The 14,500-nt window shown below is 49.8% G+C and overlaps 1 protein-coding gene across 3 annotated transcripts in view; it reads left to right on the top strand.

The window, feature by feature from the left end:
- SH3RF3 (SH3 domain containing ring finger 3) overlaps positions 1-14,500 on the top strand; it is a 456,298-nt gene that overhangs the window by 360,599 nt on the left and 81,199 nt on the right. The window lies entirely within an intron of this gene.

Raw genomic sequence — 14,500 nt, 5'->3', positions numbered from 1 at the left:
CACTACTGCTGCGGGGGCTCTGGCCTGGCCCCTTGCCGCCCACCTCCTTTTACCTGGCAGCCTGCCCTTCTGTTCTCTGGCTCTCTGGTCCAGGAGCATCCGCAGTCTGGTCGCCAGACCAGAGAGTGCTGGTTTTAAGAGGTGCAGCCTGTACTACATTTGTTTTCAAATCCTTTAAAATCTAAAGCTGTGTTATTTGACTGAATCTCTAGGCTTGTTGTAAAAGCTAATTAGAAAGCAATACAAAGCAATCTTCCTAAAGAAATAGCTTGGTTTAAGCATTTGTTAGACACCTTTTTTCCTATAATTTTAGCATCAATATATTTTGAAAGATTTTCCAAGAAGCCAACAGCTGAGTTGTATGCTACAGCTAGTTAAGCAAACACAACATATTCGAGAGAGATTTATTAAACCGTTCAGAAATCTCTTTCTTGCAAAATTAGCAAAACAAAAGATTTTTTTTTCAGATTCTCAACAAGGAAGAAAACCTAGAACACTTTAAAATATTGTATCATTGTAATCCTTTTGTGCAGATTAATCTTGGTGATTTATGTTACCTGCCAATCAACTGCTGATTATGGAGAATCAGGCACATATAAATATGCAAGTTGGGCTTCTTTTTACAATGCATCAGAACATCCTGTTCTTCTACCATGTGATAGTAGTGTGCATGATATTTTAGGAAAAACAATTACGGATGTTATTTTCTATTTATTTATTTAATATTTATGTTGCAGTAGCACTTGAGGCCCCAGGAGTGTTTAAGGCGCCCTTGTGTCATACACTGGAAAAAAGATATATTCCTTGAATAACATTCAGGGAAGACTAACACACTAGAGCCAATTGCTGAAAGGGGAATTCTGAAACAGAAAAGGGGAAAGTGCAGAAAACTGATTAAAATATCCTGCAGATCCTCTAGGGAATAACTCCAAACAATTCATTTTAGAGAGCTTGGAAATTTCGTATCACAATGTCCAGGCAAAGTGTACTGAACTTGGTCAGTGGACTGAGTTCATGCTTATATTTACACAAAGTGTGTGCATGGATGAAGTTGACAAAAATACATCTCATAGGGGTAGTTATGTTAGTCGGTATCTGCAAAAATGAGAAATCCTGTGGCACCTTGCATCTGACAAAGTGGTTTTTACCCTAAAAGTCTATGCTCAAATAAATTTGTTACTACTCTATAAGATGCCTCACTGTTTTGACAAAAATAGGCTATTTCCAACCCAAATCTCTCTTTAGAATACGGGGTAGTGATAAGTGGAGGTTAAGGGGGTTTGTTCTCATAAATTCTCCACCTCTGATCAGCTTCAATGTTCGTACTTATGGAGCAGATGTTCATGGGGGTTTTGTCCCATTTTGAACAAAAGCTAACTTGGTGCTGTGATAGGGTTGACGTAGTACTCAGCTGTACCCCAAACTATGCGCAACCTTGAGGCGACTTAAGTGTCTCAGAAGTCTGTGATTTGTGGGCTATATAAGGCACTAAGTAAATTATCATTAAATCGTATCTGCTACAATACTTGTAGAAAGGAGGTAACAGGTGGCATTTGCCGAGCTGCAGGTGTAATTATTTGTGTATATTCGTTTTCACAAATATACCATTACAAAGGAAAAAGTCTTTTTCTGGAACTGATAACACCCTCTTAGCTCCCACTTTGGTAATTAACATTTCATGAAGCCATTTGATCTTGGTAGAACACTTTTCATCAATAGTCAGTAGCATTGACGTGCATCAAGTCCATTATTATTAAGTGCATTATTTCTAGGAACATTAAGACCTACAGTGATTGCCAAAGTCATTGTTTTATGGAGTCAGTGAATTAGAGAAATGAGTAGTATGAATCTCAAGGACCATTACCCTGTTTTCTGGTTGGAATATTTCAGGGGGGTGGTGCATTAACCTGTATGTGTTGAGTATCCGCGTTTCCTCCCTTATTATACAGTAGTAAAAAGAGCCTTGAAATAAGATGTAAATATGCATTCAAAATATTAAGAGACATTTTCCTTTGAATTAATGAACGTGGAAATGCCCTGCAGTGAGACTGTGCTGGATTTGCTTTGAAGTCAGAATCAGGATTTCTGGTTGATGATTTTATTGACGATAACATAGTTTTCTGCAAAGGCTGCAGCTTGCAAAACTGCTGTACTTTGTCCCCAATTTTATCACTATCTTCACAACTCTCATGTCTCACCAAGAGATGCCGTTGTTCCCTGAAGGCATAAAGTCTTTTAAAATCAAACATCAAAAATGGCATTAAAGAAACAGTGAAGATATGACTTACATGTAAAAAAGACAGAGAATTGAAGGTGGAAAACTGGACTTCCAGTTGTCACACCAGCAGGGAATGGAAACGAAAAGACCAAGAGAATTGATTTGGGATGAAGTTTCTGCCCTGATCCAGGTTCTTTACTTTTAATTTCCTGTTCTCTGAGGGCATTATCAGTCCTTCAATACATATATATATATATATAGAGAGAGAGAGAGAGAGAGTGATAGCAGCCCCAAGAGGCAACATGTCGCTGAAGTATATTTGCTCAGGAGTCCAAGCTGTAATCTGTAATATGTGTCATTACATATATATATTCAGATGCCCTTTATTTGATACTGATGTGCACCTTTTCTGAATATTACTTTCCATTCAGTCGATAAAGAACCTTCAGATACACACATAAAGTGCCCACTAGCTTTCTTGGGAGGTCACTTATTCATACCTGATGTCAGATGCTGACCCTAAGAAACACCAGTTAGCTGGTATGTTCCATGTTGTCAGGTACATGGGGATTTATAATACCCATGTTTCATATTAAGCCATAACCATGTGCAGTGTCATTACATATGTAGGCTTCTGAAAAGGACACCAAGAATGCTTTGTTTCTGCCTGATGGGGCTGGGTTCTGCTGGCTGGCTACAGAGGACACCTCTGTCGTTGGGGTTGGATTAAGGCAACCAAGGCACGCTTATGGATTGGACCACTTTTCTTCTCCAGGGCCTCACTTCTTTTTTCTCTTTCTGGCAGATTGGGGAATTGGGACATAGTAGCTGCGTCTACACGTGCACGCTACTTCGAAGTAGCGGCAGCAACTTCGAAATAGCTCCCGTCGCGTCTACACGCGTCGGGTGCTATTTCGAAGTTAACTTCGACGTTAGGCGGCGAGACGTCGAAGTCGCTAACCTCATGAGGAGATAGGAATAGCGCCCTACTTCGACGTTCAACGTCGAAGTAGGGACCGTGTAGACGATCCGCGTCCCGCAACGTCGAAATTGCTGGGTCCTCCATGGTGGCCATCAGCTGGGGGGTTGAGAGATGCTCTCTCTCCAGCCCCTGCGGGGCTCTATGGTCACCGTGGGCAGCAGCCCTTAGCCCAGGGCTTCTGGCTGCTTCTGCGGCAGCTGGGGATCTATGCTGCAGGCACAGGGTCTGCAACCAGTTGTCAGCTCTGTGTATCTTGTGTTGTTTAGTGCAACTGTGTCTGGGAGGGGCCCTTTAAGGGAGCGGCTTGCTGTTGAGTCCGCCCTGTGACCCTGTCTGCAGCTGTGCCTGGCATCCTTATTTCGATGTGTGCTACTTTGACGTGTAGACGTTCCCTCGCTGCACCTATTTCGATGTTGGGCTGAGCAACGTCGAAGTTGAACATCGACGTTGCTGGCCCTGGAGGACGTGTAGACGTTATTCATCGAAATAGACTATTTCGATGTTGGCTGCACGTGTAGACGTAGCCAGTGTGAGTGCCCCTGCTGACATGAGCAGAGCATAGCCATAAAGGGTCAGTTTCTGCTGTGGTGTTAGCCTGGGATTGACCAGACCAGTGGCTTTCAGAATATGAATGGGACAGTGCACATATCTCAGAACTATTGTTTCAGGCTGTCTGCAGCATCAGGGACTGCTGCACTGGTTACATTTGCTCTATGGTTTCAAGTTTTTCTTTGCAACAAGTGCTAGACTGTGTTTTGTTTTCTCATGCAAACTGAAATAGTGAAATCACCCTACAAGGCCAGGAGTCAGATCTCCTAGACACAGATCTATAGTACCTTTTGCAAGGTCTACATTGTCATGAATAACTGTGGACTCAGCGCCCGTTGGTGTCTGATGGCTCTTTCACTATTTCCTTCCATCTTTCCCTATCCAGTGCAGAGTGGCTTAGTTTCTGTAGACAAACTCCACACCAATCTACCATATCATCTACCCATTCTCTGTGGGGTCTGCCTCTACTATTCGAACTGTCCATTATGCCGAATACCAGGGTCTTGATTTTTCATTCATCGTTCATTCTGCAAATATGCCCAAATACTTGTAGCTTCTGTTTTATAACCTTCTGCAGCAGGTTCTCTTTTGGCTGTATCTTTCTATATAATTCCTCATTGGTGACCTTCTGCATCCATCCTATTCTCAGAATCTTTCTATAACAACTCCTTTCGAACACCAATATTCTTCTTTCTGAATCTTTCGATATCACCCATGTCTCACATCCATACAACATGCTGCTGAATACACGTTTTCAAGACACTCAGCTTCGTTCTTAAGCTAATTGCTTTGCTTTTCCAGATCTTATCCATCTCCTTCAAACTCGCTATTGCTTTCGCTGTTCTAGTCGCTATTTCTTTCTTACAGTCTAGATCATACGTTATGTTCCTCCCCAGATATGTGAACTTCTCTACATTTTCTAGTTCAATACCATCGCCACTGATCTTCCTTCTTATTTCCTTATCTCCAAATACCATTGTTTTTGTTCTATTGATGTTCATAATCGGTCTGTACCGCTTCCCTTCTTTTAATGCCTGCACCATTTTCGCTAGCTTCTCCTCATCTCCCTCAATGATAACTATATCATCCACAAACTTCAAGTTGTTCATTCTTATCCCATGCACAGATATCCCTTCTACCTCTTTCTTGATCTTGTCCATCGCTCTCTCCTGATGTGCGATGAAGATACTTGGAGATATTGGATCTCCTTGTCTCATATCTCTACTTGTTTTAAACCAACTTCCCAACTCCCTGAATTTTCTCGCCGCTGCCTCCGCATTGTCATTGATATCCTTCAACAACCTTATCAGTCTGCTATCTGCTCTGTATGGCTACGTCTACACGTGAAGCCAACATCGAAATAGCTTATTTCGATGTTGCAACATCGAAATAGCCTATTTAGATGAATAACGTCTACACGTCCTCCAGGGCTGGCAACGTCGATGTTCAACTTCGACGTTGCTCAGCCCAACATCGAAATAGGCGCAGTGAGGGAACGTCTACACGTCAAAGTAGCACACATCGAAATAGGGATGCCAGGCACAGCTGCAGACAGGGTCAACAGGCGGACTAGCGCTTCCGGGGCAACAGCTAGCCGCTCCCTTAAAGGGCCCCTCCCACATACACTCAGCCTGCACAGCACACAGTCTGAGGAGCCATAGGCACACAGACCCTGGGCGCCGCAGTCATGGACCCCCAGCAGCAGCAGCAGCAGCAGCAGCTAGAGGTCCACCCAGCCCTCCCGGCAGGAGCAGGGCTTGCCCTGACCCATGCCATGTGGGAGGCAGCTGACTACCTTCTTGCCCCAGGGGAGGAGATGCCCCCAGAGCAGCAGGGCTCAACCCCTACCCCTGCAGCACCCCGCTCCACCCCCCGCCTCACACGCCGGCGGCTGTGGAGCTACCCCACCAGCACCGACTGGTGGGAGCGGCTGGTGCTTGGGGAGTGGGACGACGACCACTGGCTCAGGAACTTCAGGATGACCCGCCAGACATTCCTGGAGCTGTGCCAGTGGCTCACCCCTGCACTCAGGCACCGGGACACCGCCATGCGGCATGCCCTCCCTGTGGAGAAACGGGTCGGCATCGCTATCTGGAAGCTGGCCACTCCGGACAGCTACCGATCCGTGGGGCAGCAGTTTGGTGTCGGAAAGGCCACCGTCAGGGCTGTCTTCATGGAGGTAAGAGAACCCACAGGGGGAGGCCAGGGCAGGGCAGGGGGGCCAGGGCAGAGCAGGGGGGCCAGGGCAGAGCAGGGCAGGGCAGGGCAGGGCAGGGCAGGGGGGCCAGGGCAGAGCAGGGCAGAGCAGGGGGGCCAGGGCAGAGCAGGGGGGCCAGGGCAGGGCAGGGCAGGGCAGGGGGGCCAGGGCAGGGGGGCCAGGGCAGGGCAGGGCCACGCACACCCTGCTCACCCCTCATTGGGGCTCTCCCATGTGCTTTCTCTGCAGGTCGTGCGTGCCATCAACGCCATGCTCCTGCACAGGCTTGTGAGGCTGGGGGACCCACATGCCACTGTCGCCGCCTTTGCCACCCTGGGCTTCCCCAACTGCTTCGGGGCTCTGGATGGGACTCACATCCCCATCCGCGCCCCGCAGCACAGTGGAGGACGATACCTCAATCGGAAGGGCTACCATTCTGTCGTCCTGCAGGCCTTGGTGGACAGCCGGGGACGTTTCCAGGACATTTACGTGGGCTGGCCTGGCAGCACCCACGACGCCCGGGTTTTCCGGAACTCGGGCCTGTGCCATCGGCTGGAGGCGGGGACCTACATCCCCCAGCGGGAGATCCCTCTGGGGGACACCACCATGCCCTTCTGCATCATCGCAGATGCGGCCTACCCCCTCCGGCCGTGGCTCATGCACCCCTACACGGGCCATCTCTCGGCTAGCCAGGAGCGCTTCAACGAGCGCCTGAACCGTGCGCGCCAGGTGGTGGAGCGCTCATTTGGCCGCCTCAAGGGACGCTGGCGATGTCTCCTGACCCGCCTGGATGCGGGCCCCAACAACATCCCCCAGATTGTGGGTGCCTGCTGCGCCCTGCACAACCTTGTGGAGAGCAAGGGGGAGACCTTTCTGCAGGGCTGGGCCGCGGAGGCCGGCAGGGCACACGTGCAGCCACCTGCTGCCCCCAGTCGGCAGGTGGACCCAGAGGGGACCCAGGTCCGGGAGGCCCTGCGGGCCCACTTCGAGCAACAGGCCGCGGGGTGAACTCTGCCCAGGCCCCCTACTGCCCGCCCCTTCCTCCCCCACACTCCTGCCCCAACGCCCACACCATGGAGCACCCCACCGCCCCCCCACCCCCCACCACTTGTCCTGGACAAATGACAGCACGAACTTGTGGCTGAACGTAAACTTTTTTTTTGTCTTTCAGAAACTTTTTTTTTTTTGGGTCAATAAGTATATATGTCAAACACAAACCAAAAAGTAGGGACAAATGTTCCACAAAAGCAATATGTGCACAAATAAAACAATACAACAAAGCAAACAACTGTGCGCCATCAAAAAAGGAAACCAGGGAGGAGAACGGGGAGAACTATTTACGGCGGGGGGACGGGGCAAACGGGGGCACCAAAACAAAAGAGTCCAACTATATACAACAAGGGGGGGGCCACGTCCCGGGCCCCTCGCCCCTATAGCCCAGCACTGGGCGTGCCCGGCCGGGAGCCCCGCCGTGCCTGCAGTCTGGTCCGTGGCTGGGTGGGAGCGGGCTGGACCAGAAGGTATCAGCGCCGGCGAGTCTCAGGTGGCTCCAGGGGTCCCTCGGCGCTCTGGCCCTCGCGGGTGGGTGGTGGGGCGATGGTGGACGGCCCAGCGACGGCCGGAGCAGCTGGTGGTGGGGCTGCAGGAGTGGGCAGGGCGGGCGATGGCTCAGCCGGCGCGGCATGGGGGGCCAGGTAGTCGACCAGCCGGTTGAATGTCTGCATATAGGCCCCCCATGCCTCCTGGCGCCAGGCCAGCGCCCGCTCCTGCAGCTGGAGGTGCTGCTCTGAGACCTCCAGCTGCCGGCAGAGGATGGCCAGCAGCTGGGGGTCTGTCGCCGTCGCCGGTAGTAGGCGCGGGGTCCGCCGTCTAGCCCTCCGCGGGGCCGGTTGTTCCTCGGCCGAGGGGCTGCCCTGGAGCGATGGTCCCGGAGGGCTCTCCGGGACAACTGAGGCCTCGCCGGCGCTCTCTTCCAGTCCTTCTGATGGTGCAGGTGCAGGACACAGGAGAGGAGGGGGGAAAGAAGAATGGAGACAGGCGTTAGTGTGGGCCCCGAGCCGTGGCCTCTGTCCCCCCCGCCCTGTGCTGCAGGTTCCCCATCCCCGTCCCCGGGAGATGCTGCTGTGATGGATGGGGTTCAGGGGTCCCCCTGCCCTGCACCCCGTCCCCTGGTGGGAGCGACTCTCACTTCACCCCGCAGGGTCTGAGAGCAGGAGAGCTTTCTTAGCCCACAGATGGCCAGTTTCTGGCAGGAGTGACAGCACCAGCTGTCGGAAGAGACAGTCCTTCCAACTTGTCATGGGGAGAAGACCCCAAGGGGGGCCCCTCTGGGATGCAGCTTTCCCCCTCCTCTGGCTGGCTGCCTACCAGCTCTCCCTTCCCCTAGCCTCTACCTGTGGCCCCCGCCCTCGCCCCCCAGTTCCAAGCCAGCTCGGCTCCTCCCTCCTGTTTGCTCAGGGCAGAGGTGTCACCGGCCAGCTGTAGCGCCAGGATCCTCCTTTGGCCCTGGGAGCTCTTCGGCTCTTGTGGCTCATATGTAGCCTGAGTCTCCCTTTGGCACTCCCCCCACTCCATCACATGCTGCTGCTGCTGCGGGGTGTCCCACCCCCTCCGCCCGGGGGCCCCTCGAGGTTCCGCTCCCCCCTGGCCCGGGGATGGGGCATGGCACTGTCATGCAGGGTGGGGGGGGGCAGGGGCTGATGGCTGCAGTGCTGTGAGGGCCATGGCCCTGGTGTCCTTGGGGCCATGGCCATGTGAGCGTGTGGGGGGCCCTGGACACATCTCTGTTACCCCCGCCCCTCCAGCCCCGGGGTGTCCACCAGAGAGGGGTACCTACCTGTGGGTCCGCTCCCACGGTCCGGAGATCCCCGGGGGTCGGAGGCCCTGCTGCTGCTCCAGGATGGCAGGAGGAGGATCTGCAGGCTGGATTCTGCGGAGGAGGAGCCCCCCTCCTCCTCCTCCTCCTCCTCCTGCCGCGATGTCCCGGGGATGGCCTCCAGGGGGGGCCCCCGGGGTGTGGGGCTTGCCTCCGGGGCGGACTCCGGCTGCAGGGCCTGCTGCGGCTCGTCAGCCGAGGTGTCAAGGGTGGCCGGAGGGGAGGAGGTGTGCCGGGAGCCCAGGATGTCCCTGAGCTCCCTGTAAAAGGGGCAAGTGACGGGGGCGGCCCCAGATCGGCTGGCCGCATCCCGGGCCCGGGCGTAACCCTGCCGCAGCTCCTTGACCTTACTCCTCACATGATCAGGAGTGCGGGCAGGGTGACCCCGGGCAGCCAGGCCATCGGCCAGCCGAGCGAACGCATCCGCGTTCCGCCTCTTGCTCCCCATTACCTGGAGCACCTCCTCCTCGCTCCAGAGCCCCAGCAGGTCCCGCAGCTCGGCCTCCGTCCAGGAGGGGCCCCGCTGCCGCTTTCCAGACTGGCTGCCCTGGCTCCCCTTGGGGGGGTGCCCTGGGGGCCCTGGGGGCGCTCCTGGCTAGCCATCGCTGCTGGGTGGGTGGCTGATGGCTGTGCAGGCTCGCCGCATGTGCAGGCTGCAGCCTGCACGTTGCCTCAGCTTCCTGCAGAGTCAGGGCGGGGGAGGGGACCTTTAAGGGGCCGCTCCACGTGGCCACCAGTGAGCTGAGGGGCTGGAGAAAGCGTCTCTCAACCCCCCAGCTGATGGCCGCCATGGAGGACCCGCCAATTTCGACGTTGCGGGACGCGGATCGTCTACACTGTCCCTACTTCGACGTTGAACATCGAAGTAGGGCGCTATTGCTATCCTCTCATGGGGTTAGCGACTTCGATGTCTCGCCGCCTAACGTCGAAGTTAACTTCGAAATAGCGCCCGACGCGTGTAGCCGTGACGGGCGCTATTTCGAAGTTAGTGCCGCTACTTCGAAGTAGCGTGCACGTGTAGACACAGCTTATGACTCCAACACCACCCGTCACTTTCTGATCTATACTGTCAAATGCCTTCTGAAAATTGACAAAGCAAGTGTATTCGTTCTTGTTCTTTCGTCAAGCTTTTTCCGCTGTCAGTCTTAGTGCCAATATCTGCTGTATGGGACTTCTGTCTTTTCTGAGCCCCTCTTTCTGGTCTGCTATATGTTCTATCTGCAATCTTAATCTCTCAGTCAGTATCATCATCAGGACCTTACCTAGATGACTCATTAAGGCAATCATTCTGTAGTTCTTGCACTCCAATGTACTTCCTTTCTTGGGTATTGTCACTAGCACAGATCTTGTCCATTCTTTAGGTGCCTTCCCTTCTTTCCATGCTATATTGCGTAGTCGGTGTATTTCCTGAATCATGCTTTGTCTGCTGTATTTTTCCCGTGATCTTATCATTTCCAGGGCTCTTGTTGTTCTGCAGTCGTTTCACTGCTTTTTCTACTTCCTCCTTCAAAATATCGGTCTCTATCTCAGTGCTCAGTGGAGATATCTCTTTCAGTTTTTCAGTCAGTCTCTCTGAGACACTCAGGTCCAACTGTGCTTTGTATAGGTCGATGCAATATCTCGTCCATTGCTGCACAATCTTCTCCCTGTTCATGAGCACTTCTTTGTTCTCATCTTTGATTGCCATCTGCTTTGGTTGCCAGTTCCTATTAATATTCCTAATTGTCTTATACACCTCCCTGGTCTTACATTCGCTGTAATGCCTCTCTATATCTTCACATTGCTCCTCTAAACATTTCTCCTTATCTTTTCTGGCTGCTTTTCTTACCTCATTGCATTTCACCCTATATTGCTGTTCTGCCATCTCAGAAACATCCTTTCTGATTTTCAACATTCTCTTCTCTTGAACCAACTTCAGCGTCTCCTGGGTAATCCACTTCATATTGATCTTTTCTTCTTCTGGAATAGTCTGCTCAGCTGCCTCTTCTATAGTGATGGCTCTCCCTGCAACTCTCTTATCTAGGTCTTTTTCTGTTGCGATATTCTTAATCTTCTCTTCCACCGCTGTTCTGTAAGCATTCTCTGTTTCTTCCTCACATAGCCTTGCCACGTCTCTTCTTTTCTTAGACTGTGTCTTACATTTTCTTTTGAGTTTTATCTTGATGTTTGCAGTTATTAGACTGTGGTCTGAGTCTATATCCACTCCTTGGAAAATTCGGTACTGCTGTACTGATGTTATCCATCTTCTTCTTACCAAAATCATATATCTCATGTTATTGGACTTCCCGTCATACGATCACCACGTCCACTTCCTACAGGCCTTTTGTTTGAATCTCGTGTGGCAGATCACCATCTCATGCTCTGTAGCAAACTCCAGTAGTTTCTCACCTCGTTCATTTCTTTCTCCATATCCAAACCCTCCCGTGACTCTCTCCCAACCTTTGTTATCTGTTCCAACCTTCACATTCCAATCTACTCTGATAATCAACACATCTTTCTTCGGTATCTCCTCCACCATCTTTGTCAAGTCTTTATAGAATAGCCCAATCTCTTCCTACGTACTATCCGATATGGGTGCATACACCTGAATGACTGAGATGTTGAATGGTTCTGCTTCGAATCTTGCTACCATCATTCTTGCACTCACCAGTTTGTATCTTAATAATGCTCTTCTTGCTGCTTTGCTAAGAGGGAATCCAACTCCTACTTCATGCTTCACTTCATTTCCTGACCAAATGACTTTGCAACCGCATATCTCTTCTGATCCTGTCCAACGCATCTCTGCCAGTCCAAGTATATTGCATCGGTATCTCTCCATCTCCTTCCGAAGCAGCTCTAATTTTGCAGTTGCCCACAGTGTTCGGACGGTCCATGTTTCAATGAATAGCATATGTGTTAGTTGTAATTTTAGTTGTAATTTTCTTTTGGTAGCCAACTTATCAACCCAACCCCAATCGCTAGATTGGTATCACAGACCTTGTTTATCTGGGCAACGTCCGAGACGGCATCTTTTATCATTTAGTTGTACTGACATCAGATTTCATTCATATTGTTGTTTGATGGTCAGCACATCAACACACATCTGACCACCCCTCCTCCTTCATCCAGGCCTGGGACTGGCATGGAGCTCATAGAGGCTTCATGGCGGAGTTGCAAGATGTACACTAAGAGGTAAAATCAACTTTAGATATGCAAATCCAGCTATGAGAATTGCATAGCTGGAGTCGACTTATCTAAAATCGATTTCTGCTGCCACCCATACACCGGGAGGTTAACACTTCCCTTTCTCCTCCCCTTACTCCTCGTGACTGTGAGGCATACCGGTGTCAGCAGCAGTGCCACAACAGTTCTATTCAGTGTGTTCCCACTAGGTATGTTAAATGGAACCCCAGATCAACTACCTGTGCATCGATCTTCCTGTATCATAGAATCATAGAATGCTAGGACTGGAAGGGACCTCGAGAGGTCATCGAGTCCAGCCCCCTGCCCTCATGGCAGGACCAAGTACTGTCTAGACCATCCCTGATAGACATTTATCTAACCTGGTCTTAAATATCTCCAGAGATGGAGATTCCACCACCTCCCTAGGCAATTTATTCCAGTGTTTGACCACCCTGAGATTTAGGAACTTTTTCCTAATGTCCAGCTTAAACCTCACTTGCTGCAGTTTAAGCCCGTTGCCTCTTGTTCTATTCTCAGAGGCCAAGAAGAACAAGTTTTCTTCCTCCTCCTAATGACACCCTTTTAGATACCTGAAAACCGCTATCATAACCCCCCTTAATCTTCTTTTTCCCAAACTGAACGTGTGTGTGTGTGTGTGGATATACCTTAAGTCTTAATCCAGCCCAGTCTGTAGTGCTTGTCTATGTTACACTGGAGTGCAGAAGAAGGGTTGGAATGTTGGAGACACTAGATCTGCCCAAGTGAAATTCCAAAAGCCAAACTCAGCAGTGTCAGTTGTCCTTCTGCCTTAATACCCCAGACTGCCAATCAGCCATACATGTAATGCACGTTGAAACTGTCACTCAAAGAAGAAATGAGTTACCTGTTTGAGTGGTAAGGACTTCAAAATGCGTGGCTCTTCTCTTAATTCCACTCTCTGCCCTCCTTCCCCTCTGCTTCGGAGCCTGTGGGATTGTAGTAAGAGAAAGAACCAGAGAGGCGTCAGCCTGCACTGATTCCTCCATGCTCGATCAGGAGCGCCAATTGTTTGGAAGAACTTCTGGACACGGGTGCCTGCAACACATGTATACCCATGTGTGTAATACAGAGTGGAACCACACATCCCAAAAAACTTCCAGTTATAGTACATAACCGCCATATGTCTTGGCAACCTCTAGAAGTACACAACCAAGTTCTGCTTACAGACATGAACCCAAGGTTTCAAACGACTTCAATATTAACTCAGAATCAGTCTATGCAATGTATTTCACAGATGTTAATGCTTCTGTATTTGGTTCTTTGAACTTAGAGTTGCCTGGATTATTATAGTTTGGGGGGATTTTTTTTATTTATTTATATTTTTTTTTGATCCTAAGAAATGCTGAAGGACCACACAGCCTTTGGCTTGTATAACTGTAGTGGGAGCTCAGCAACTCTCAGGATCAGGTCTTTGATGAAGTTAAAAATGTAAATTTACACGGTTCCAAGTACATCACAAGGTGCAGCACGCAATAATTTGAGAAAGATATTGTAAGACCCAGGTCATCATAAGGTATCTTGACCTGTCTCCCCACAACTTTAGGTTTGCAAATGTTCCCATTAAAATAACACGCACATCTAAGAGAGCACTTTTCATCAGTAGATATCAAAGCATTTAGTAAAGGAGATGTGACAGGCATGGCCCTCTGCATCTGTCTTCTCCTACAATTGGCTCTAATACTTCTGGTTTATAGACACCACCATTGTTTGTGCTGTCTCATCTATTATCCCTACACAGTCATGTGCAGCAACATTTACATTTACATGAAAACACTTTAGAGAAATGAGAAGGAAGAGATCTGTACACACAGAGATCTCCCTCTACCCTTGCCTGACTAATCTTTCCCATTCTTTTTCATTCCCTCTTCTTGCACATCTTTCCTGAGTGCCTATTGGCTCTTCCAGTTAATGGGTTAAGTAGCTCCTGGGCTTCCTCAGCTCACACTGATCTAGTAATTAGACCCAGCGTCCCTCAGGCAGGACCTTTTCTGGGAAAACTAAAATTTAAGTTACAGTGACCATAGACCTAGTTCAGCAGCTTGTTCTGAGCACTCTTTTTAGGAGGCCAGTGTCACAATCCCCATTTTACAGATGAGGAAACTGAGGCACCGAAAAGGTCAATCATCATCACATGTAGAATAACGACAGAGCTAAGTACTGAAGCAAGGTGTCTTGAGTACTCATCGAGTTCTGTATATACTCAGCCACACCTATTCCCCTTGCTTCCAGTTGCACTGCCATGTGTCTCCATTCTTTAAGGAGAGAAAGATTTCTGACCATAAAAAGTAATATCCAAATAAGAGCACATTTCAGTGAGTGAAAATTATCTATTTTCAATAAATGAATGAATAAATAACCAAAATATTAGGGATAAGAAAATGAGCTAGTTGAAAGAAAATGTTCTTGTCAAATAGCCATCTTTGCAGGAACATAAATATTGAACTGGTATTATAAGCAAGCCAAGTGGATTTGCTCTCT

Source organism: Carettochelys insculpta, chromosome 1 (assembly GCF_033958435.1).
Source record: "Carettochelys insculpta isolate YL-2023 chromosome 1, ASM3395843v1, whole genome shotgun sequence".
Classification (NCBI taxonomy): Eukaryota; Metazoa; Chordata; order Testudines; family Carettochelyidae; genus Carettochelys; species Carettochelys insculpta.
Note: the sequence above shows the minus strand (reverse complement) of the source record. Positions and strands in the feature narration are given on the sequence as shown.